This window comes from Xylocopa sonorina, chromosome 1 (genome assembly GCF_050948175.1).
Source record: "Xylocopa sonorina isolate GNS202 chromosome 1, iyXylSono1_principal, whole genome shotgun sequence".
Lineage (NCBI taxonomy): Eukaryota > Metazoa > Arthropoda > Insecta > Hymenoptera > Apidae > Xylocopa > Xylocopa sonorina.
This window is the reverse complement of record NC_135193.1, coordinates 18,596,221-18,618,765: the sequence shown is the minus strand read 5'-3', so window position 1 is coordinate 18,618,765 and position 22,545 is coordinate 18,596,221. Positions and strand designations below refer to the sequence as shown.

Below are 22,545 nucleotides of genomic sequence, written 5' to 3'. Positions count from 1 at the left end.
CCGAGTCCATTCATTCTCCGCTCGATTCCTCGGCGTCTTTTCTTTCCTCGTCGTCGGTTGCGGCGCGGAGGAGCCACCGCGTAGAGAGAGAGAGAGAGAGAGAGAGAGATTCGCCGATTCTCGAGCGCGATACAATGTGCCGCGGCGACGGCGCTCGCCTCTCTTTTTCTCATCGGCGAGTAAATGTCTAATTGCCGTTTCTGTTCGCGGGGCGCATCGGCTCGAAGACGCATCGGGACGTCTGGTCTCGCGTTTAGCCGCTACGCAGCCCTTCTGCGGTCGTTCCCACGTGCAGAACGGGGGAACAATTAAAAGATACTTTAATAACACCTCGTCGAAGTTGCCTATTACGGTGCACGCGAGACGATCTGGCCCCTAGGGGCCGAAAAACTCTTCCACTCACGGACGGAGCCGAGAGTGAGCAGTTCTAGCGCAAGATTTTTTAACTGACGAGGGTACTTCTCAGTCATATATCTCCCTCGTCGACTCTAGCCGACGCGAGCGTTTCGACGTTTGAACGGCCCACGAAATTATACGTTCGCGTGAAAGTTTTTTCAACGCGCGGGGCGACTCGCAAAAGTCGAAGGAACGGTGCTGGTGCTAATTCGGACGACCTTTAACGAGCGAAGTCGGTGCCCCTTGCGCACCGACGAGTGCGTGTCGCGTCCGCCAGAGAGATGCGCGACGAGATACGTCCGGCGAGCAGAGCCGTCGCGTACCTGAAACGCCGCGTTCGTAATTACCCCCGGTAACGAGTCACTTTCCTCTGGACGTCAACGAGTCGAAGATCGTACTCAGCACCTACCGTGGAAAACCGCAATTACCATCGTAATCGTGGTAATATCGGAACGATGGGGAGCGGGGCATCGTACGTGTCAATGATACCGTTCAATTTCCACGATAGGCAATTAACGTCGATACGCGAAAGTACACGCCGGTTACATCCCCGCGAGAGTCGACCCAATTAGGTATCGATCTTCTCGATAGATATGCCTGCCCATTAGCTCCTATATAGCTGCTATACGGCTCCTATATTGTGCCTCCTATAACCGTGCGAGACGCGGCGGCCCGTGTGAAGCGATCGCCCGTTCCTCGGCTGCTTTGCCGTCTCAATTATCGATCTCACGGACACGCGTTATCGATCAGCTCGCGGTGTCACTGTGTAGAGGAGACGTTTTCGCCTCGATTACCCCGAACGGAACGGGAACGGAACGGGACGAAATGTCCCAAAAGGAAAGGCAGAAAGGCAGGAAGCGAGCGGATAGAGACATGATCGGCGATCGTGGAGAAACGGTCGCAACACACAGGCCCCCGTGGTAATCGCAGGGAGCGGCGGAGGGTTAGCCGGAGTGTACGGCTCGGCAATGATATCGAGTAATTTCCTCGATAATTAGATACGATAGAGGCGCGAGAGAGCCGAGAGCTGGCTGATGCAACTACAACCACGCGTGCAACCACCAGGCCAGATACGAACCGGGTCGTTATAATATCGTGGCACGAGCAAAAACGAGTTCCCGAGTCGTCTAGCCGGCGAATTACACGAGCCACGGTGCTGTTAGCGACTGGCGAACGAGCGAGAGAGCCCGCGCGTCGTTATCGCCGATGGTCAACGGATAACGAACGCAGCAGGATAACCCTGGCTCGGATGCAGCTGTTTCGACCGATCACAGTTCACCCTTAAACGCTATCGGCGCCCCTACAGCTGTCGTTTTTACTCGTCTCCGATTCCATCCGTCCGTTTGCCCGGCTCCTCCTTTCGCGCGAGCCACGAGAGAACGCGTAGGAGAGAGGAAAAGGAGAGTTCTCTCGAACGAGAACGTCCCGACGATTTAGCGTATTACGATAAGAGTCTATTGGACTAATAGCGCCGTTTAAGCGAACCTGCCCGGAGGTAGGTGGCGATAGACGAGCGGCGTTCAAAGAAGAAGAACGGCGGGGGAAACGCAGGTGACGTCATTGGTACATGCAAGATCGCCGGGTTTACGAGCCCAGGTAGATGTGGCGCGCGGCGTGGACCGAGCGAAAAGAGGCAGAAAAAGAAGCGGGACGGGACGAGCACGGTGGAGAGCGGCGGACGGGGCAACGAAAACAAAGGGGAAATAAAAAGCGAAGAAAAAGGAAAAGGAGAAAAGGGAGAGGCGCGAGAAGGGGAAATATTATCCTCCCACGCAAGTTGGGACGGACCTCGAAATTCCGCAGATAAAATCGCCGTTTCGCTCGACCGGGCAATATATTCATAATGGCCGCCCTCTATTTCAAGTTCGATCTACGCGCCTTTCGTCGGACGGTAACGATATTTCGAAATTGAAGGCGAACCTGAACAGGGCCGGGCGAAGAAATCGGGCCCTCGGCTCGCCGTTCGACGATCGCACCGCGCCGCGGCGGCCCCGTGCGTAAATAACGGGTGAGAAGGGGGAGAGAGAGAGAGAGAGAGAGAGAGAGAGAGAGAGAGAGAGAGAGAGAGAGAGAGGGCCAGGCGTTAATGAACGAGGGAATGAACGATAATTAGAGATTCGCACGGTAGGTTTCCGCGCGGAAGGCGGCTGCGAGCGTCCCGATCGAACCGCAACCGCGCAAAGACCTTTCGCAGCCGAAAGGAAAATGGGATCAGATAGCGGCTTGACCGTTTAGTATGCAGCGATGCATTCATATCAATCGAGGCATGCATATGCAACAACCCCGTCCACGCTTAGCCGGCGCGGACTCGACGCGTGTGCGACGAGGAAAGGGAGAAAAATACCCAAGCATGAATTACACGCGCGCAGGCATGCGTGACCGTGCGATCGTTAATCGCCGCAATTCGGTGTCACCGAAATCAAAGTGAATGATCTAGGCGGGATCGTCGATGTTCCTGTAATGGCGTCCGCCTCTCGACGGCGTTCCCGGAGACTGCGAGAGACGGGCATCCGCAGCGCGGAGAAATCGATTTCACGGGAGTATACGGGAGACAAAATGTCGCGAGGCTCGCTTGGTAGCGGTTTAGCGCGAGTTCGGCGAAAACCCGAGGAGAGCCGCACACGCTCGACACGCAATCGCAAACTACGACATCCTGCATCGCCAGCGGCCGTAATTATGTCGTAAGTATTTCCGTGAAATGTTGCGTGCCGGATAATTTTCCGACGCGGTCTCCCGTACGATTCCCCCGGCTCCGCGCTAAGGATTCCGAATAAAATACGCCGCTAAACATTCCGCGCCGATAAATCTGTCAACGGGCTTGAGAACCGTCCACGGTGATCGCGGACAGGACAACAACCGTGCAAAGTTTTTTCTCGACCACCATCTGCACTGGCTTCCCGGAAGCTGGTCGATTTCCGCGATAACGCAATTTCGCGAGGCCTCGCTCGAGCGGTTCGCGATGGTGCTTAACCCGACGAACCGTGCTATATCATTCGTACAGGCATGAATATTCACGGGCTGGCACGTACGTATAAATATGTGCCGGCGTTTTGCATACTCGGATCCCGAAAACCGTCGCTTTCGTGCCACGCCGGCGGAAAATCTGATCGACGCCCGACGAACTGACTAATTGGCGTGACAGAAAGGTAATTGCGCGGAGAGAGAGAGAGTTCCCAGTGACAGCCCGCGAGTCTTGACAACGAACGCATTTGAATAACCAAACTTACTGGTTACGGCTGGTGACCAATAGTAAAAGTGGTTTGTCACTCACCGGCTGAAACAAAAATCGTGCGTGATTAGTATGTATATATATATATATATATATATATATATATATATATGTTCTAAAGAAGAGTTTCGCGTTTTTCTAAAGGAGAGTAAAAGTCGAAGGGTTTCCGAGAGATTGCCGAGGAACGGCGGAACGGTTAGCCGACAAATCAAGTCGGCAATGGCTCGAGCAGGGATCGCTTTGCGGTATTTTTCGCAGCGGGTCTCGTGCAAAGTGTAGCGAAAGCTCGGTTCCTTGCTCGCGGAGGGACGGACGGATGGAAAGGGCAGAATGTATCGGTGGGGCCGAGGGTGAACGCGCGTGTACGCGTACGTGCACGTACACGTGGGAGGGTAGGTGCGCGTGGAGTGTACACAGGCGCGGTACGATGCGGCTGGTAAGAGGAAGACGTGATCGATGCCCGTGGGATGCGAGGGCGTTCCTGGTGCGGGAGGCGCACGAGACAAATGGACGTCGCGCGTCTCCCGACCACGCCTTCCCGCGGGAGAAGAAACTCCGTTGCGTGTACCCTTGCCTTTGCCTCGATTCACCACGATGCCTTTCTCGAGCTCTCGCGTCTCCCGACTCGTCTCATCGCGTCGCGTCGCGTCGCGTCGCGTCTCGTTACCTAAAGCTCGAGGACGCTGGACGAGGCGGTGCACGAGGAGAAGGAAGAGGGAACTGCGCCAGGGGTAGCGCAGTCTCTCTCCAAGTCCAACATTTTTTTACCTCGACGCTTCTTTTCCGGAGAAATTCCCCGCAAAATTATCTCGCGGTTTACACGAGGCGTTGCTCCGTTCGTTTATTCCTCCGCGCGACTCGAACAATCGCGTCGGTACGCGAGTCCCGTCCCTTCCGTGAAAATTCCGATCGTTAAAGGCCCCTGGTGCTTTAAAGAGCGGCACTTCTACTCGAGAGTGTCTGCTCGTTCGAGGGCTTTCAAGATGGAGGGTTTTCACGGTAAATGATTTTACGCTACCCTTGGAGTGAGACGTTGGGGGAGACAGCCGATGCGCTTAGAGCCGCGTAAATCGAAATCTGTCCCTCTTTCGCGTGGGATAGCCTATATCTAGCGTAGCTATTCGACGAGGACGACGGTGGACAGCGGTTATAGCCATGTCGCTATGAATAATGCAGCTCCTGCGGAGTGACACCGTAAAGATTCTGTCCCCGATAATAATACCGCTCGAAGGTAAATAACTATAAACGATAGGAGCGCATCACGTGCAGAGCGACACATTTCTTTCCACGGTTAGCTTTCGCAGGGCTCGTACGTACGTGGACTCGACTCGGCGGCTTGTTATTCCGGCCGCGATGTTTTCGCGGCTTTTCTTTTACGACGTAGAGGCGAAGACGAAGAGCGCGGCTCTTGGCGAACGGCACACGCACGCCGCGCCTATAAATAATGCCAGCGACGAAGCACCACCGCGGTCGAGGGAAAAATGGTGGTGAAAAAGAAGGCGCGCGCGCGCGCGCGAGCGTTCCAGCGGGAACGCGAAAGCCACGATATTTAAATTCAACCGAGCCGCAACGAGCTACAAACAAGACGAACGCCGATAAATATTCAGTGGGCCCAGGAAGTGAACTCTGACGATGGTCGTCGTCCCCGCGGCTATGCCGCACGCTCGCCTACCAAATCGACCGCACCTGCGACGCTCGCGAGCGTCGATCCTTCAAGACGAACGTCGATAAATCTCTCGCCCCGACGTATTCGAACTTCGAAGGCTCGCAATTAGCGGGACCGCGTACAATTTAGACGTCCGATCGACTCGGCGAGAGTTACGAGTGACAGGGTGTACAGAAATTTTGTCGCGCGTCCCTACGAACGCTTCCCTTTCTACGATACCAGCCGCAATTACACGCTCCTCGCGGCTAGCGGGTACGATTTGAAAGTATAATATTGTCCGTCTAATAAACCCTTTCTGGAGCAATGATATCGACCGGCTGATAAACCGCGGCATAATTAACACCGACTTGGATGTCGGATCAATAAGATCGAGGTGTGCGCCGCGTCGTCGTAGGGGACACGAGAGAGAATTCAGGACTGGTGCCCGGTATCGATCGTCAATCCTGAGACGGGGGACGGTTCGACGGTGGAACATCGTTAATTACTTCCGTCCTCGCGAAATCGTGCCGCTATTAAAGCGGTCCCTCTACAGGTTCTCCAAACTTTTGGCAGGGTGCCGTAAATAGGAGAGAAGATCTCGAGAAGCGTCCTCCCGGCAGTCTCTTTTGCTTTGAATAACGAGCAGCCCGACCGATTAACTTTCCCCTGGCGGATTCGAAGAAGCGAAAGTTCGAGGACGAGTAAATCAGAGTGGAGAGGAAAAAGAAAGGAGCGCGGGGGCCTGGATTTTCGGCTGGCCGGGGGGATGAGTCGCGGGTTCGCTCGACAACCGAGACACGTCGTTTACAATGGCAATGGAAGACGCGCGAGACGCGTCAAAGTCGCGTCCCATTCGTGCCGCGCGGAGACCACCCAAAGCGATGCTCCCCGATCGAAGCCGCACCGTCGAACAGCCGGCTAACGATAGCGAAAACCTGTCCTAACAGCAGGATCCGCGAGATAAGGTGGTGAATGCAGGTGTTTAGCGCTCGACCAGTCATCGGTTTGTCATTACTTACGACTGACACCGAGGCCCGCGAACCCTGGGAGTGGTACGTCACTGGTCTCCGCGGGGGTCGAACACCCTTCAAAGGGTCGAGATCCTCGATGCAACCGGAGAACAAAAGCTTCCAGCTTTGGGTGCGTCCCGAGTATTAATACCTTTTTAAATGCCAAACAGTCAACAGTCGGAATCGCTGCTTAAGCGACTCGAACGCGAGACGAGATTCACACCTATTCCATCGCGATGGAAATAAAAGAATGGAATAAGAGTCTCCATAGTGCCGCAACGTGGGCCTCTATGTACGTAAGCACGAAAGTACGATCGTCGAGACGTTCTCTCGATAAAGATCTCTCGAGTCTCGCGCACCTCCTCGCGTGGGTTTTCGGTTTTTCACAACGTTTCAACAACCGGATATAACCCGGGGGTGGCGCGACTAACAGATCCAAATGGAACGTTCTCGGCGTCGAACCGCGTGGGTGCAGCGCAGGGAATCGGATATCGGCATCTTTGCGCGAAAGTTCGAAATGAAATTGGTACCGTGTGGAAGTCGAGGGGCTGCAACGATTCCATCGAACGACACTTAGTCGCGATATATCCCTTTGACGCATCGGTTCACGTGACTCGCGATGGCCGGTTGATTTTTTCCACGTCCCGCGTTCGGATCACCGCGTCCAGCGTGGGACGATCATTTTCTCTAATTATTCCGCCACCAGTGGAGCATGCATGCCAGGGACGCGTTAACGAGGCTACGTCACGGAACGTACGAATCGACGCGCTACGCTCTTACACCGTTAGCCGGGGAAATTGCTTTTCGTGTCAGTGGGACAATTACCGCGAGCACACGTCGCGAGAGGTGATCGTGGCTGGCGATACACGCGCGGTGCGACCGTGAAGAAGCGTCGTTGTCGAAGAAACAACCTGGGCCGGGCCCCGTGAAAATGTCCACCGGTACGTTCCGAGATCCTCGTAAATCTCGCGGTTTTTAACGCGCGCAAGGATTTACGAGCGATCGGTAATGACGCTTTTTGCATCGGGAACGAGCGAATTTATTAAGTTCGTCACGCGTCATCACCGCGCGGCAACATAGCAGGCGAAATTGCCGAGCATCGGCGCAAATCACCGATGGTCCGGTTCACCGGGATCGCGGGTTACTCAGCTTCCACGCGATCGTACCCGTAGATTGTAACCTTTAATAATTGTCCGTGTCGAACTTAACGAGCCGCGAGTTAAAGGGCTCGTTCCATAGCGGCCGTTCCTGTTTTCAGATCGCCGGCTATGCAAACGGAATTCTTCCAGTTTGTCGGAAAGATCGCCGTTGCTCGGAAAACCGTGTCCAGATCGGTCACAATGGGAGGACGCGAAGACGGACGCACGCGCCGGAGCCGCGCGTATGAAACGTGTCCCGTGTCACGCTCGTGCCCGTGCTCGATGGTGTGCACGCGTGCGTACGCGCGCGTGAATAGCGTGTGCTCGATGCGTCACGGTTCTCTGACTGCGGTCCACCACGCCCATCGCGACCGCACTCGCTCGTCCGTGACGCCGGAGGAAAGACGCCGGTGTCGGCCGCCGCGCGTCGCGAACGCGCGCGCCCAAAGGGTGGATGCACCCTGGGTGCCAAAAATACGCGCGAAGAAAAGTCGCTGGCGGGATGTCACGCGTGCTTTCGTGCCGCTCGTGGCAACAATCGCGTTTTGTTGATCGTGTTTCGAAGGGAACGCACGGGGGATGGGGATGAGGATGGGGGAGGAGCTTCAACGGCTCGATTCTCGAGCAGATCTTGCGGTTTCGACTCGTCCAAGTTCCCGAGGGAGCGCGTTAACTTCATTCCGCGACGATTAAAAGCGTCAGACCGTGACGAGGAAAGGAGAGGAAAACTGTCGGCGAACACGCGAGTAAACCGCGATCGTTTACCATACGAGAGGTCCGAGCTCTTTCTTTTTTTTTTTCCCCCCCCCTCTCCTCAACGAGAGCAACGATTCCTTATAAAAGTACTCGCGGTAGGCGTTTCGAAACGATTCGATTCACCGTTTAAAAAGAAGGTACAGTCGAATCACAGGAGGAACGGCACGGTGAAACGATGGAGCGTGGTATCTCGGAACCGTATCGAGGTTTATCTTCACTCGATCGGGCCAAGGCGGAAAACGAGTGGTACGTAAGATCAAATACCGGGAGCTCCTTATCCGTACGCGCGTGCACGTTATACCGGGGCAGGAAACTCGGAATCAGAGATCCCGTCGGATGGCGATGGGGAATAATTGCGCGTTTGCGCTCGTTGCGGGAGGAGGGTTCCATGGCCGCCTCCACGACTCCCGGTAGTAATTATCGAATCTCTCCTCCTCCTCCTCCTCCTCCTCTTTTGCCTTCCTCTTTTGCCCTACTCGGTCGGTACGGCTCGTTCGCCCCTTATTTCTCTTCTGGCCGTGTATTATTATTCGGTGTGTGCACCTACTGGCTAGCTAAGCACCGGTGGACTCCACAGGCATCCAGCATCGGTACTCTCTTCGGCCATCGGCCTGGATCAGAAGCCAGTCTGACACGAAGATTACTGGAATTAAGCCTTTAGTTCCGAGGTAACGCGACTCGCTTCGAACAACCGATCGCCTCCGACTTTTTTACCCCTGCTGCCCTGACATTGTCTAACGAGATACACTCGCGAACCGATTCACCGCTGATTGCCTCGCGGTCGATTCTATAGGCGAATGAAATTATAAAGAAGGCGCGGCCAGTTTCGCGAACGTGACGGATTCCTGTAATATTTTCACTACCGATCCGCGATTGATTCGATCTCGCGGCAAGAGCTGCCGCTCGCCTCTTCCTCGTGGAACGGGACGCGCTACCACGCCGACAACTTCGATATACGACAATTTAATTGCGTAATTGGCAAGTTCCCGGCAAATCGAAGCTCCACCTTCCCGGTACGGCCCTATCGATCCTGCTGCGTCGATGAGGAATGAAAGTGTCCCTTCTGCCGCGAACCGATCGTACGCCAGATCGGAATCATCCGGCAACGTCTCAATCGGGAGGGTACGTGCCGGCGATAATATCGACTTTCCACCCCGCGCTCTATTAAAATTGCACTCGAAGGTGACAGGTAACATTTGAGCGCCGGCTCTGTTCGTTGCTGGCCATTAAAATTGCAAATTGACGGCTTGTGAAAATATTTGCGCGCCCCTGTGTCGTTTGATTAACTCGTTTCGAGTAATCTTCGACGACGCCACGTTCGCGATTCAACTCGTGGAAAACGTGCAATTTAACGAGACGTACCGCGATGCGATAAAGAGTGGAACGTGAACTATTATTCGAACCGCGTCGCCGTTGACTGTGTACGTTAACAGATACACCCGGTTCGAGTAGGAAATAACAGCAGGTGTGCGACGGATTCGAGCGGTACCACCCCTCTTTTCCCTTCGGAAAAGAAGCCAGGCTAAAGGATCCAAAGTCCCACGCGCCAAAATTTTTGTCTTTGGTAGAAACCTTGTACCGCCACCGCAACCTTTGGTAATTATCCCGTCGGAGATACCGATCTACCGCCCTAGAAAGACTTGGAAGATTCCTGAACGAAAAACCAACCACCGCGAACCTAACCCTGACTGCTTCGATATTTCATCGAGAGTTGGATGCCTTAACAGCTACGTTTCTCTAATTTTTCTTTTCCCTGTTTCAGAGCAATTTTCCCTCGGTCGGATATACGGAATAAAAGTCCATAACTTTTATTACACACGAACGATATCCGAAGCGACGAGGAAACGCGGAACGTGTCATCAGCGTACGTCCATTTGTGACTCGCAATGGAAATAACAGAACGCGAAAACGGGGTGCTCGAAGTCGTTGCACGGCGCGAGAAGCGAAATCCTGACTGCAATCGTACGACCCTCGACGGTAGAGCGTTCTTAAATATTTCCGCGCAACGCGTCCAAGCGAAATACCAGCAATTTCGCAAATACCAAAGTAAACTTCGCCCCGGGTCGTGCAATATTGATGTCTCCGCGGCCAAGATGGTTTTCACCACTTTTCGCAATTACAGCGGCTGTTACGCGCGGTTAGTCGTACTTTGCTCGGGAACAAAGTCTGGTAACGTGTCATCTGCGAGGCTGCAATCGGCGATCGCGGCCGGAAGTCACACGCGAGGCGCGTCTTTTTTTTTCTTCCGCCACCCCTCGCGCTAACCAGGTCCCCGTGGGCGTGTAAAACCGAACGACACGTGGGCCGCGAAACTTTTGCGGCCGAGCTAAAGGATACGAAGTTCGCTCTTCGTGTCGATGGTATCGCCATTAATTTTCTTTCATCCTCGATACCGTTCGCAGCAAACTTTCTCGTGCCTCGTTCCACCGCGACCTGCTCGTTTCACAGTCGCTCGTCCCGGCTGAAATTGTTCGATAGCCTTTTACCGTGGCCACCCCCGAAACGGAAATCCCCATCGAGACCGATCAATTAACGCGAGGCTTCCACGAGTCCGTAACCACCGCCGACTGACAAACCGTGAGTTTGTTTCGCTCCGTTAGGAAGAGGCCGACGTTTAACATCCCCTGGGGTAACATTAGGGGTGGCAAGAAGCCGACGTTCACCAGCCACGTCCCTTAATCGTGGCCAGGGTCAATATCGTCGCGGGCTCGAAAATCGCGGGCTCCATTGGCGCAAATAGAGTGCCTATAAATAACGAGGCCACCCCGAGTGTTGTGATTATATTACCTACGCCGGCGAATCGAACGGACGGGGGGGTGTGGAGTAACGACGACGCCGATGACGCCGCGAGGCTTTCTGCCACGGGATCGCAGGCGAGCAGGGTGTTTCGGTTGGGGTAGGGAAAACCCAGGGGGAGTCTGCGGTAGATTAAATCTCCGCTGGTTAGCGTTTGATTAAACTTGGGAGTGAGAGCAATGTTAATGCCCGACCCGCGCCCGATTGCGCGCCAACGGAATTGACAGCGCGCGGGACGACACGCGTCGTAAAACAGCCCTGGCCTCCGGTGATTCCCTTTTCCAACTGATTGCGAGCTTCAGAGTTTACGAGTGAACCAGGTCGTACGCTATTTTGATCGACGGACCACGATTTCTATCGTCGCCGATTGGCCGCGGCTGATACGCGCAGAGCACATAAAAATATCGTACATCTCCGGACGCGACGTCTCTACCTGTTCGTTCGACGAAGACGAACGCGCACGGGTGTGCGTACGCTCATCCATAACGCCTTCGACAGATTTGTTTAATTACTTAATTGCTCGCTTCGGGCTGGTCGATACATTCCGGCAGGCGGAGAGAGGCTCGCTGGCAGATGTCGAAACCCTCTGGGCGAAGGGAAGAACGAGTACCGTCTTACCCGACGTCCCCTTCGAAATGAATTTACGCAACGAGCGCTCGATCCGTACGACCCAGGCCGCAGAAATATGGCCGTGCGACGGCCGATCTTCATTTCGGAAATCGATCGCGTGCGTCCGCGATCGGGTGGTCGATCGCGCGCCTTTTCCTGCGTCTTAAATTGAATCGAGGACAATATTAACCCTGCGTTGCGGAATCGCGAGGCGGCGGTAAGAAGAAGGAAAGGGACGAGGAGGACGAAGAAGAAGAGGATGAAGAAGAGGAGGAGGAAGAGGAGGAGGAGGAGGAGGAATTCGAGTCGGAGCGAAGGGCCTCACAATTAGCGCATACATCACTGGTCGAGAGGCCGCGAGGGGCTAGGCGAGGACCCCGTACTGGCAACCTGTTATTATATACGCGGCCCGAAATACGCATGTATCACTCACGCACACGTCCCCGCGGTGGAACACGTACGGCCCGTCGGTGGATTAATTCGCACGCGGCCCGATCGCGAACGACGATGGGAGGCGCACCACTTGTACGACGAAACTCGATTTACGACCGTGAATCTTCGTCTTTCTTATCCAACCCGAGCGCTCGCGGTTCCTTATCGTCGTCCCGTGACCACGGACGATCGGCCACGTCAAATCGATGCGTGCGATACCCGTTCGTGAAGGTATTTTCACCTCTCTCAACGAGAATACAGACTTGTGCCGCGTCCGCGACGCGTGTTTAATTAGTATTTAGACAACCGCCCGTGGGACTGATTTATCGAAACGGCTACGCGAATCGAACGTTACACGTGTAAATCAACCGCGGTGGAAAAATTGCTCTCGCGTAGGCCGCGTGAAAATCGCCGCGAAAGAGATATCGCGTGGATGTACCTACGTATCTATCTGTATCCAGTTGTCTAACGTTCTCGAGGAAGAAAGACCTCGCGGCATGACTAACGACCGAATCGTTGCCCGATTAATAGCAACATTTTTCAACGATCCGGGTAATTGATAGCTTCGAATAATAAACGCTCGTATGTGCGATAAGCCCGGGAGATAGGGACAGAAATTATTAATGCGTCCCTTGCGACTTTAATAATCGATGATGCAATTCGAATTTACGGGTACCGCGCTCGTTTCTGCGGGCCCGCCATATTTCAGGTACGCGATTACGGTTACGCAATTACAGTCCGACGGAAAGTCAGGTGGCAACCCTCGAATATCAGGGGTAGCCGCTGATGCGCGCACCACCACCCTTCGATCGGGTCGAGCGAAACTTTCTTTTTTTTTTTTTTTTTTCTTTCGAAAGACGCGACGTTTCGTCGAGTCACCCGATGAGAGTAATTCGATGACAACGAGGATCGTATCGTAAATAATTGATCGGCAGTTCCCGTATTAATAACAGCTACAGCATCCAAGTACCAGGATCGTGTCAAGGACCACCCGCGGCGAGTTGCCCCGACAATGCCGGGGACAGACGACACGACACAATCAGGGACTCCCTGTTCCGCTAGCAGGCTTGCTAATAAATTATTAAAGGGACACCCTCTGGAAGTGACGTCGGAATATTACGCCGAGAATGAGTGTCCCGTTTCTCGCCGTGGTTTATATAGGTACGCGTACACTTATATACATCGGCTATCTTCGCAAAAAATCTATCTCATTTCGTTTGCCGCGCTACATTCGCCAACGACTTCTTTTTCCATTTGCCGGGAAATATGACAACCCTGACATTACGGCGGTTCCTTGTCAGTCGGACACAGTGCTACATAAAGCGATCATAATTTTCGCGTCTGACACGGGCAAGATTAATTGCCGTATTAATTTTGCCCGCGTATATTTTTCATTCCTGCTACGTGCTTGTGACAGGTAATTAAACAGCATTTAAACTCGATCACGTGAAAGTGAAAATTGCCAACGAAATTCGCCTATCGACCCGCGCGGGGTTGAAAAATTCCCGTCGATAAGACGCGCGCGTTCTCTTAGCTTAGAAAACGACGCACGACTATTAACAAGCCAGCATTCGAAACGGTAAATTAACTCCGTTCCGGCCTCTCCCTTTCTTCCCTTTGTCTCACCGACATCGGCAACGTTCGAGCAAAACATCGCGCGAGATTTTCATCCCTCTCTCGAAGCTCGAAGCCTCATTTTCGCTTCGACACGATTCACAGCCCTTCGAAATCCTCTACCCGCTCACCGAGAACCGTGAACGCTAATGGAAATCCAGAACGCAGAAAGACAATGAAGCGTCGTCACGCTCGGTAACACGGAGCGAAAGTTTGAAAATCCCTTCTGTCTTATAAGAGGGTGGAAAAGAGTGACTGATAATGTGCCGCAAAAATGTCCAGTGTGTGTTCGAAACATTTTCCTTCGAGCTAATATAGAAATACGAAAACCTTGAAAAATATTCCGAAAACTAATACTTGTCGTTAACGGTGCTTCCTTTGCAAGATATAAATGTATATCTCCAGTACTTTGGGTAATATTCAATATTCGTGTAATTAACGTAAAACATTTTGCAGACATATCGAGTGGAACGACAAAAGTGCAATTTCTTTTTTTATTAAAAATATAGAAAAAAAAATTTCACGTTTTACAGATAAATAATATTCGAACGAAAATTTGTACGAGCCGTGTGACACGTGGCGTTTGTGTTTCCAGGCAGAGCGCAAGTAGATTACGGGGTAGCATCGTCACGAGTTACCTAACTAACAAACGCTAATTACCGTGACTTCGACGTGCAGTTAATTTGGTGATAGTGGCACGTGTCGTTATCTAAGCCCTGTACGAAAGTGTGCGCAATTTACGCGGTATTAATTCGGCGAGGCTTCATCGGGGCGACCTCGAGGCCCGTACTTAGACGACGCGGGGGGTATAATCATAGTTTAAATTCGGCTCCCATCCATTGAAAATCAGTGGCTCTGACCCGTTTCGCAATCAGGATACCGGTTAGGGGGGTGGATCGTAGGTGGGGGCTATCATGGGGCATTTGATCCGCGGCGAGTCATCAATATTGCATGAGGGGACCACGGACGCGCGTACGATCATGCCAAATGCTGGGAATCAAAATAGTGACGGAGTTTATAGTTCGAAAGAGGGAACTGCCGTGCGCCAACCCCTCGCAGCTCTCGAACATCGAGCAGTTCGAGTTACGTCTGCGCGGGGGTGCAAAAATCCTCACCTTCGAAACATCGCAAACAAGATTTTTAATTCGAGAAGCGAACCACGATGGAAAAGCGACTCCTTTGTCGCGACACGAATCTCGTTTCTGCCGGTTGAAGCGAGCCGCGAGTCCTGGACGGGATGCAACATTTTACCGAGAGAAAAATCCTTGGCAAAAAGAACGGACGGAAGAACGAGTCTCGAGAACACGTTCGACTCGTACTTTGTATTATGGTACGGTACGTCTGTGTGCGCATCGAGTCGGCCACCAAGGTGGAAGGCTCGCGGAACGGACGTGTATCAGACGCAGAAGACTCGAACAAAAAGAAAGAGACTGGTAGGGGGGGGGGGGACGGGTACGGGGAGAAGAGGTAGAGAGTAGAAAAGGTAAAGGGAAGAGAGGTGAAGCTCGAATGCGATTGGAAAATCTAATGAGAACGGTGGAGAACAAACGAACTGGAGAAATGATCGTGGCTCGACCGGTTATCCGGTGGTACGATGATCGAATACGAGTAGGGTACCGAATTTCCAGCGATATCGTGTTCGTGCGTCGCCGAAACGCATTCGCAGAGTCGACGCCCACACTGAATCAGTCGGATCGAGAATCGACCTTCTTACCCTCCATCTTCTTCATCGCTCTTCCCTTCCCTTAAGCTCGATGCAATGGCGCGCGGGCTGCGTGGTATACGTTCTTTCTTAATGGCAAATAAAACAGGTGGAGTGGAGCGGTTCTCCGGTCGTGATTGCCGGATTAATTGGCTGTAGCGTGGCTACAACAGTAACGGAGGATGTACACGGCACGCGGATTATTATCCGTCCGTTCGACGGAGAGTTATCCTAAACGTTTCTTCCGTGGCTTTCCTTTCCCTCCTCTTTCTTTCTCTCTCTCTCTCTCTCTCTTTCTCGTTCGCATCTCGCATCGTCGAACAACGATCGGCGAACGATGGAAAATCTACGGGTTTGCTATCGCGAACGATTACAATTTTTGCAACCGCGATCGTACCTCAAGTATTTACCAGTTAAATCGCGAAAAATAGAAGCCGTTGAATTCGTGGTGGAACGCGCGATTAAAGTCGTACGATCGGAAGTTTGTCTCGGATCATTTTCATCCCGTGTGTGTGTGTGCGCGCGCGCAAAAGAATAGCATCGAGGGAAGCGTTTGGACGTTAACTCGCAGCGTGGTAGTCCGTGTCACCCCATCCGCGTATCGAGAGCGGAGGTACGGCGACGAACGAAGAACGAAACGACTTCGAAGTGCTGACGCGGTAACCATCTTGGTTTCCCTGAGTGGCACTGGCAGTAAATGCCGCGGGATTCGGGGGGGTGAACGCGGGAGAGGACGAGCTAGGTGGCGTAGAGGAGGGCTCGAATCCGAGGGGTTCGGGAGAGAAGGAGGGGTTGAAAACGGGAATAGAGAGAACTCTGAGCGACGTGACCGCAAGAATCGATGCGGACGTTCCGGGGAATCGTGTGTGCTCGGATGCTGACGCGGTGTTTCCGTAATTCGCAAGTCTTTCGCGCTACGTTCGGTAACCATTTTATATTATCGTCTCGACGGTTCGCTTTTCGAGTCGCGTCCGGAGATACGAGCTAGAGGACCCGTCCTCTTCCCCAGCGTGCCTTATTTAAACGTCGCGTTGTATACGCGAGGAGGGAACCAGCCGGGAAAATGGTGGATCAAAGCGGCTGGGCATACTTTAGCCGTGACTAGCGGGAGAGAAATCAGAGATGGGCTTCCTGGCTAGGAAAGTGCAAAAGCGTGCAAACGATGCAATAAATGGCCTTTCCCCTGTAGCCGGTGAATACATTCACTCGGAACGAAGGGGAGCACGCGATGCGACGCGACAAAGAAAGAAAGAAAAAAAAAAAATGGAAACGCACTTGAATCCTCGAGTGATGTACGACGGTCCCGGCTTCCGGGCACGTCCACTTTATCCTCATGAATTTCATTAACCGAACATTTATCGGCCCCGTATTTTATTCCGCGCTGCTCTCGTCGAACCGATCGGTCTGTGAAACTAGACGGGGCCCTCGGTTTTATGTAACTTTTCGGAGACACGATCTGCGCGTGTAACGCAAAGTCACGCGTGGACGAGTTCCAAGTAAACGCGTACTTTGATCGCGCAATGCATCACTCGGAATGAGAGCAACTAGATCAGGCAGTAACTGTGACGGTTTCGAGAACGTGTAACGCGCGTAACCGCGTTATCGCGGTTACGTTAACGGATGCATAATCTCGTTTACCATCAGAGGAACGGTATGAGGTAAAGTTTCAATAGTATGGGAATGAACGAGGAGATAGGTAATTAACCGTGAACGTTTTGTAACCGTGATCGAGCCTAGCCGTATCAAACTAATAACAAGGTTCGCTGTAATTACCGCTCTCAAGTGGTTGTTAAACATTAGTCCATATATCTATATATATAAATATATATATATACATATATATATATATAGAAAATAAAGGACACTCTCGTAAATTCACGCATGATTAATTCATACACCTTTCGCTGAGGTTCTAGTAACTCAAAGCTGTCAGCTTCCGTTTTCTTTTCATTTCTGCTAAGTGTGATAAATTTTCAAAAAATTTTTACATTTCAAATTTATTACTGTTTAGCATCTAATGTTCATAGAAATGGTCGCAGGGTGATATACGATTTTTGAAATAACCCCGCGCCGCGCCGAAGTCGTACGAATCTTAAATAACGCGACAGATCATAAATGTTCTTACACATCCGCGGGTTCGAGACATTAACGACAAGATTAATGACACGATTAGCTGTAACTCGGTTCTCTCCTTTTTCGTATCACAATATTTGCTTCCGAAACTTTCTATTTCTATTACTCTGAATTTACATCAATCATTCGATCTCTGTCAGAGACAAATCATCGGGAAATTAAATTACATGTCGCAAAAAGCTTTTGCTAGTGGTAACCACCTCGTAGCGACTACTACCGCGGTCATAGATAATTACCAGTAATTTGCTTGTTGACTTTAAAAAGGACAGGGTTAAACGGCACCATTTCATTTCGCAGTTTTCGTATCGTTTCATCGACGATTCCGAACAACATCCGGCTACGATCTGGTCGTCCCTCGCGTATTAAAAAAAAAAAGGCTCCAAGGAGGCATCGTTCGCGCGTAATAGAAAAATTGATGTAAACGAAAACAGAGAGAAAAGAGTGGAGATTAATAGATATCGCCGGTATTCAGAGGCCACCGTGAACGTTCCTCCGCATCATCGGCCGGGGTAGGTCGTGACTCAAGGCCGTGGCGCCACGGTAAGAAATCCGTGGATCGCGTGCTCGACTTAACTTTTCGCTGATCTATGTGTACGCCAGGCTTAAAGATACATAATAACGACGTTTTCTGTCGGTTCCTCGCAAAGGGTCACGATTCGTCGAGCAGTTGGTAGCTCTGTTACGCGGAAGCCTGCCAGCTAAACGCTCGAAAAGGGACCGCGGGTACCTTCCTCTTCTAATTTTTGCATTCCTCCGCGCTTCCTTTGCTCTGTCTCGAGTCCGACACGGGCGGAGGAAATCGAGCAACGGTCCGTCTTCCTTCTGGGGCACGTTTTGCTCTCGCTCGTTCGGATCGGTTCGACATACGGCCGCATTAATCAAGAACGTGGTAATCCAACGTGTATTTTGTTGCGAGGAGCGGGACCGATCGTCCGCGTTCCCGTTACCACCGCGCGCGCTGCTTCAAAAAAGGATCCGCGTAAACCAGTTCTCGAGGACTCGCCTCGCAGAAATCGACAATTAACTTTTCTCCGACTTATCGAGAACGTCACGGTGCTCTTAATTGAGTCTTTGCAGCGATAACGATCGCGAGCAATTACTATTATATTCGCTGGGACTTCCTAATTCTCTCGAATGTTCTCCATCGCGATACGTTTACCAGCAGCTACCACCGCAGCGAGCTCTTATGCAGTTAGCTTACAACTCCGAGACGATTAACACGGCAATTGCGTGATCGAAACGATCTCGTTTCTTTTCATACGACTGCCGATACGAAACGCGCGCGTTCCGTTTCACGTATTTCCAGGAAAAATTTCCACCTCGCGCTATTTGCATTTCCATTCTTTATTTAAAAATTATGCCGCTGTTTGGATTACCGTGCAGCTAATTATGCGTCTCTTCGTTGCAAGGATAACACCGACAATATCAAGAGCGGCTAGCAATACTGTTGCTTCCACGTGTCCCTGTTATCGTAATTGGCTGACAAAGTCGCAACAATGTGAAGATATGCACGTGCCCTGTCGTCAGCAAGGATGAACCAATCGGAGGGATGAATGAATAAACGATGTGCAGTCGAAACCGCCGCGAAGCGCGACCGCTCTTTTTATCGCACGAAGAACGATAAACCGAACTGTTCTACGTTTCCTGTGTGCGCGGTGCATTTTTTTCTTTTCTTTTTCTTTCACATCCCCGCTTGGAAACCAGTATTTCCAGGAAAACAAGATGAAAATAACATCTCGTTATTTATCATTACGCGTACTGTTAATATCTTGCATAATTATCCTCGATCGAGTCCAATAGATTCATACGACATTTCCAATTACGTGCATGCGTCTATAAATTTTTCAAGCCGGTTATCCAATAGCGAGACATCTCCTTGACAGATCTACTTACATTGGTTGCACGCGATTCGCGATATCCCGGTTCCATCGAGCCTCTCTCGAGCCTCGATCTCGATCCTCGAGTGGAATACGGGATCCGTCGACGCGATTATCACGCGCGCGGACGGGCCCGGAAGCTCGATGCGCGCGACGGATCGATCCTGGGAACGTGCCTCGCATCGAGGAATCGACTGGGCCATGAATCGCGGGCTTGATTTGGTAACGGCCGCGTAATCGATAGTACTTTTCGCCGTACGATTCGCCCACGGTAACTGGTTAATGCCGTGAACGCGTCGCTACGTGATCGCAAATGAAAGGAACTTGGGACGATCGAGGATAAAGTCCCCCGGTATGCGTGCTATTTGCTGGTATTATGCCGTCCGCGAGCACTCGCCTCTATCAGAACCATCTTACTGGCGTATTTCAAACGCAAATAATTCCCACTCCGATTTATTGCCGCGCGATTAATGTCGCTGCAATGGACTACGAGCACGAGATTGCGCTATAAAGCCATCAGATGTAATTCGCTGCGATTTTATTGCGATAAATGCGATTAGCTGCCGCGGGGATCGGCAGCACTCTGTAACGCGTAAACACGTTGCACTCGATTACTCGATAACTCATTGCTGTGTAACCAACGATGTTATTCGCGCGTTACATGTCCTATTACAAGCCGCATAGATTCTGTTGTCCTTCGACCGAGAAGTGGACAAAACGTAGCCAAACGATACATCTTCTCGAGAACTATCGATTATATCCAATACAACCAAGAGCGTCGGAATAGAACGCAAGGATTTAGGGTGGAAATCGGCGGCCGTAATGGAGCGGAATTCCAGCGAGCGAGATTCGCGGCGGAAGTGGGTATAGGTTGCAGCGTGTGCAACTACCGCGCACAATTACCTCGTTTTCTACGTGTTACGCGAAGAGGAGAACGTTTTCCAAGCGGATTGACGCCGCCACGAACCACCGGTGAAGCTAATACGTGCACGCCGCGACTTAGCCGCGCGATCTATGCACGCGTGTACGAGCACCACGTTCAGTATTAAGTAGCGGTATTTACGAAGCCACAATTATCCCTGTTTTCATGCCGGCGATCTCTCGAACAGAGACGAAGCTTTCGACTACGTCGACTGTTCGTGGGAACTTCTCTCTCGAAGCTGGGCCTGATTGGCCTGCGAAAGCGACCGGCGATCGCCTGTAGGAAACGCTACGTATTAACCGACCAGCTCTCTGCCCTTTTCGATTCCTTTAACGCAACCCGCGCGCTCGATACCGGGGACTCCGATAATTAATCAAACGCGGTTGTTCGCCAGGAATGAACAGGAAACCAGGGGAGATCGGTTTCTGAGAAACCAGGACCGTTTCGTCGTCGAGAAGTTTGTCAAAAGGACGGTAACCAGGACCCGTGAGATAGGTCGGCGTAATCGTGGGATAATTTCGAAGTTGAACGAATTTCGTGGAAGAAGGAGACGGCGGGTGAGCATGAACGAATTGAAGAAGTCGCGCGAGGAGCATCCAGACCTCTTCATCGGTTTAATCTGGATGGCTTCAAGGCCGTCGCGATAGATGAACACGCGATCAGCCAAAGTTTCAGGTAGAGCGACGACGAATCTCGTGCCGACGAGCGTTTAAACGATGCCCCCGTTCGCTGGATTATCGTCGAGGAGCCAAGTCCGGCCAGACGAAAAGGATTCCGTTGGTATTTCCAAAAACGTGGCAATCACACACGCACGCGGACACATACGCGCGTGACAAAACACGAAGATCACGAAACGATCCGTTGTACGTCAACCTATTTCAGGTGCCCCGTGCGAACGTGGAACGCGATATGGAACACTTGTTGCCACACCGTGTAACCAGACGAGAGACACGCGAACGGACAGTCGCCACTTTTCTCGTAACCCGTGAAAAATGGGATGAGAAGAAGGTTGCGTCGCGCAACCGAAGGTGGAACACTGTTGCTAATAAAGCTCGGACGGATAATCGACGGTGGTATCGGGACCGCGGGCTGCGTCGCTCGTATTTACATTGGAGCAGTGATTAAGAGAGGGGCGGACTGGAAAACTGGCGAAGCTCTTTTTACCAGCGGTCAACGCTCCCTCGTGCCCTCCCTTTCTCCCGTGCTCCTCGTCACCCCGGGCATCTTGATGTCATTCTACATTCCCCGCGATGCGGCGAGTAATTAAAACGTAGTCAGTGCTATTCGAGATCCCTCGACGGTGATTACGGTTTCCTAACCGATGCGCTTACGCTGCGCACGGCTGACGCACTGTCCCGCCGTCAGCTTATCCTCGATCGCGAGAAAACTCGGTAGTCCTCTAAAACGCCTCCCGGCCGACTTAACGCGGCTAGATGATCGTTTCGCGCGAGACGGCTAATCACTGGCGATCCATCACTCGTCCTGTCATAATCGTTGATGCACGAGTTTTTGATTCCGCGTGGCATCGCTCGCGTCGAGCCACGTTCTACCCGCGATTTCATCCGGGGCCCCGTTTCGCGATCGTTAGCGACGAGAGAGAAACGGTCCGTGTCGCGGCTACGCGGTACGCGTCGAACCTCTCCCCCTTTCCGGAAAGAGTGGCACGAGCGGCACCGTCGGATCCGGTCGTGGACGTGCCGTGTCGCTGCTTTGACCAATAAATTCATTGCGTTAACCAATTAGCTCGGAGCGACAACCTCTGGATTCCAGAAATCCAAAGGCTGCGACTCCTTATAGGAGCGTTCCCGGAACGCGTCGACGCCGCAACGGGCATCAAGCTAGTGTAATAAACGAGCGTTCGGTCAAGGCGATACGCTAAACCGCTCAAAACCGACAGCGAACGTTCGAGGTTCCCAGGGTTGTTTTAGGCAGCCGCGTAAAGTAAATTCGAAAACGTGTATCCGTTCGCGCGCAAGGAGAAAGGTGGAAAGGACAAGATCGAGAGAGGCTAGGCCAGCGCGTATTTTATGTAAGGGGACAGGAGGTTTCGACAGAGAGAGCCACGATTCCCGTACGTTCGATATTCGGACAGCGTATTTAGAAAATGGCGGATAGCGTGCCTTGGGCCTGACGATTACTCAGGAATGAAGGGATACCGGTATCGGCCACGGGAGAAACACGATCCAGGTGTAGCGAGAGAGAGAGAGAGAGAGCTGGGCTAGCGCGTTCCACACCCACGTCCGACGCGTACGCGGTGTTCTCCAAACGATTACGGAAGTCGTATC

The 22,545-nt window shown here is 52.2% G+C and overlaps 1 protein-coding gene across 3 annotated transcripts in view; it reads right to left on the bottom strand.

Annotated features, from left to right (window-relative positions):
- Window positions 1-22,545, bottom strand: part of Sp1 (transcription factor Sp8) — a 67,171-nt gene that overhangs the window by 36,537 nt on the left and 8,089 nt on the right. Inside the window, exon 1 of one of the 3 annotated variants that reach the window (XM_076909336.1) lies at window positions 19,355-19,372. The exons of 1 other annotated variant lie outside the window; for it this stretch is intronic. The gene's annotated coding sequence lies outside the window, so the exon portion shown is untranslated. Of the gene's footprint in view, window positions 1-3,623; window positions 3,644-19,354; window positions 19,373-22,545 lie in introns of those variants that run through there. One more of the 3 variants, XM_076909338.1, reaches the window with a different exon arrangement.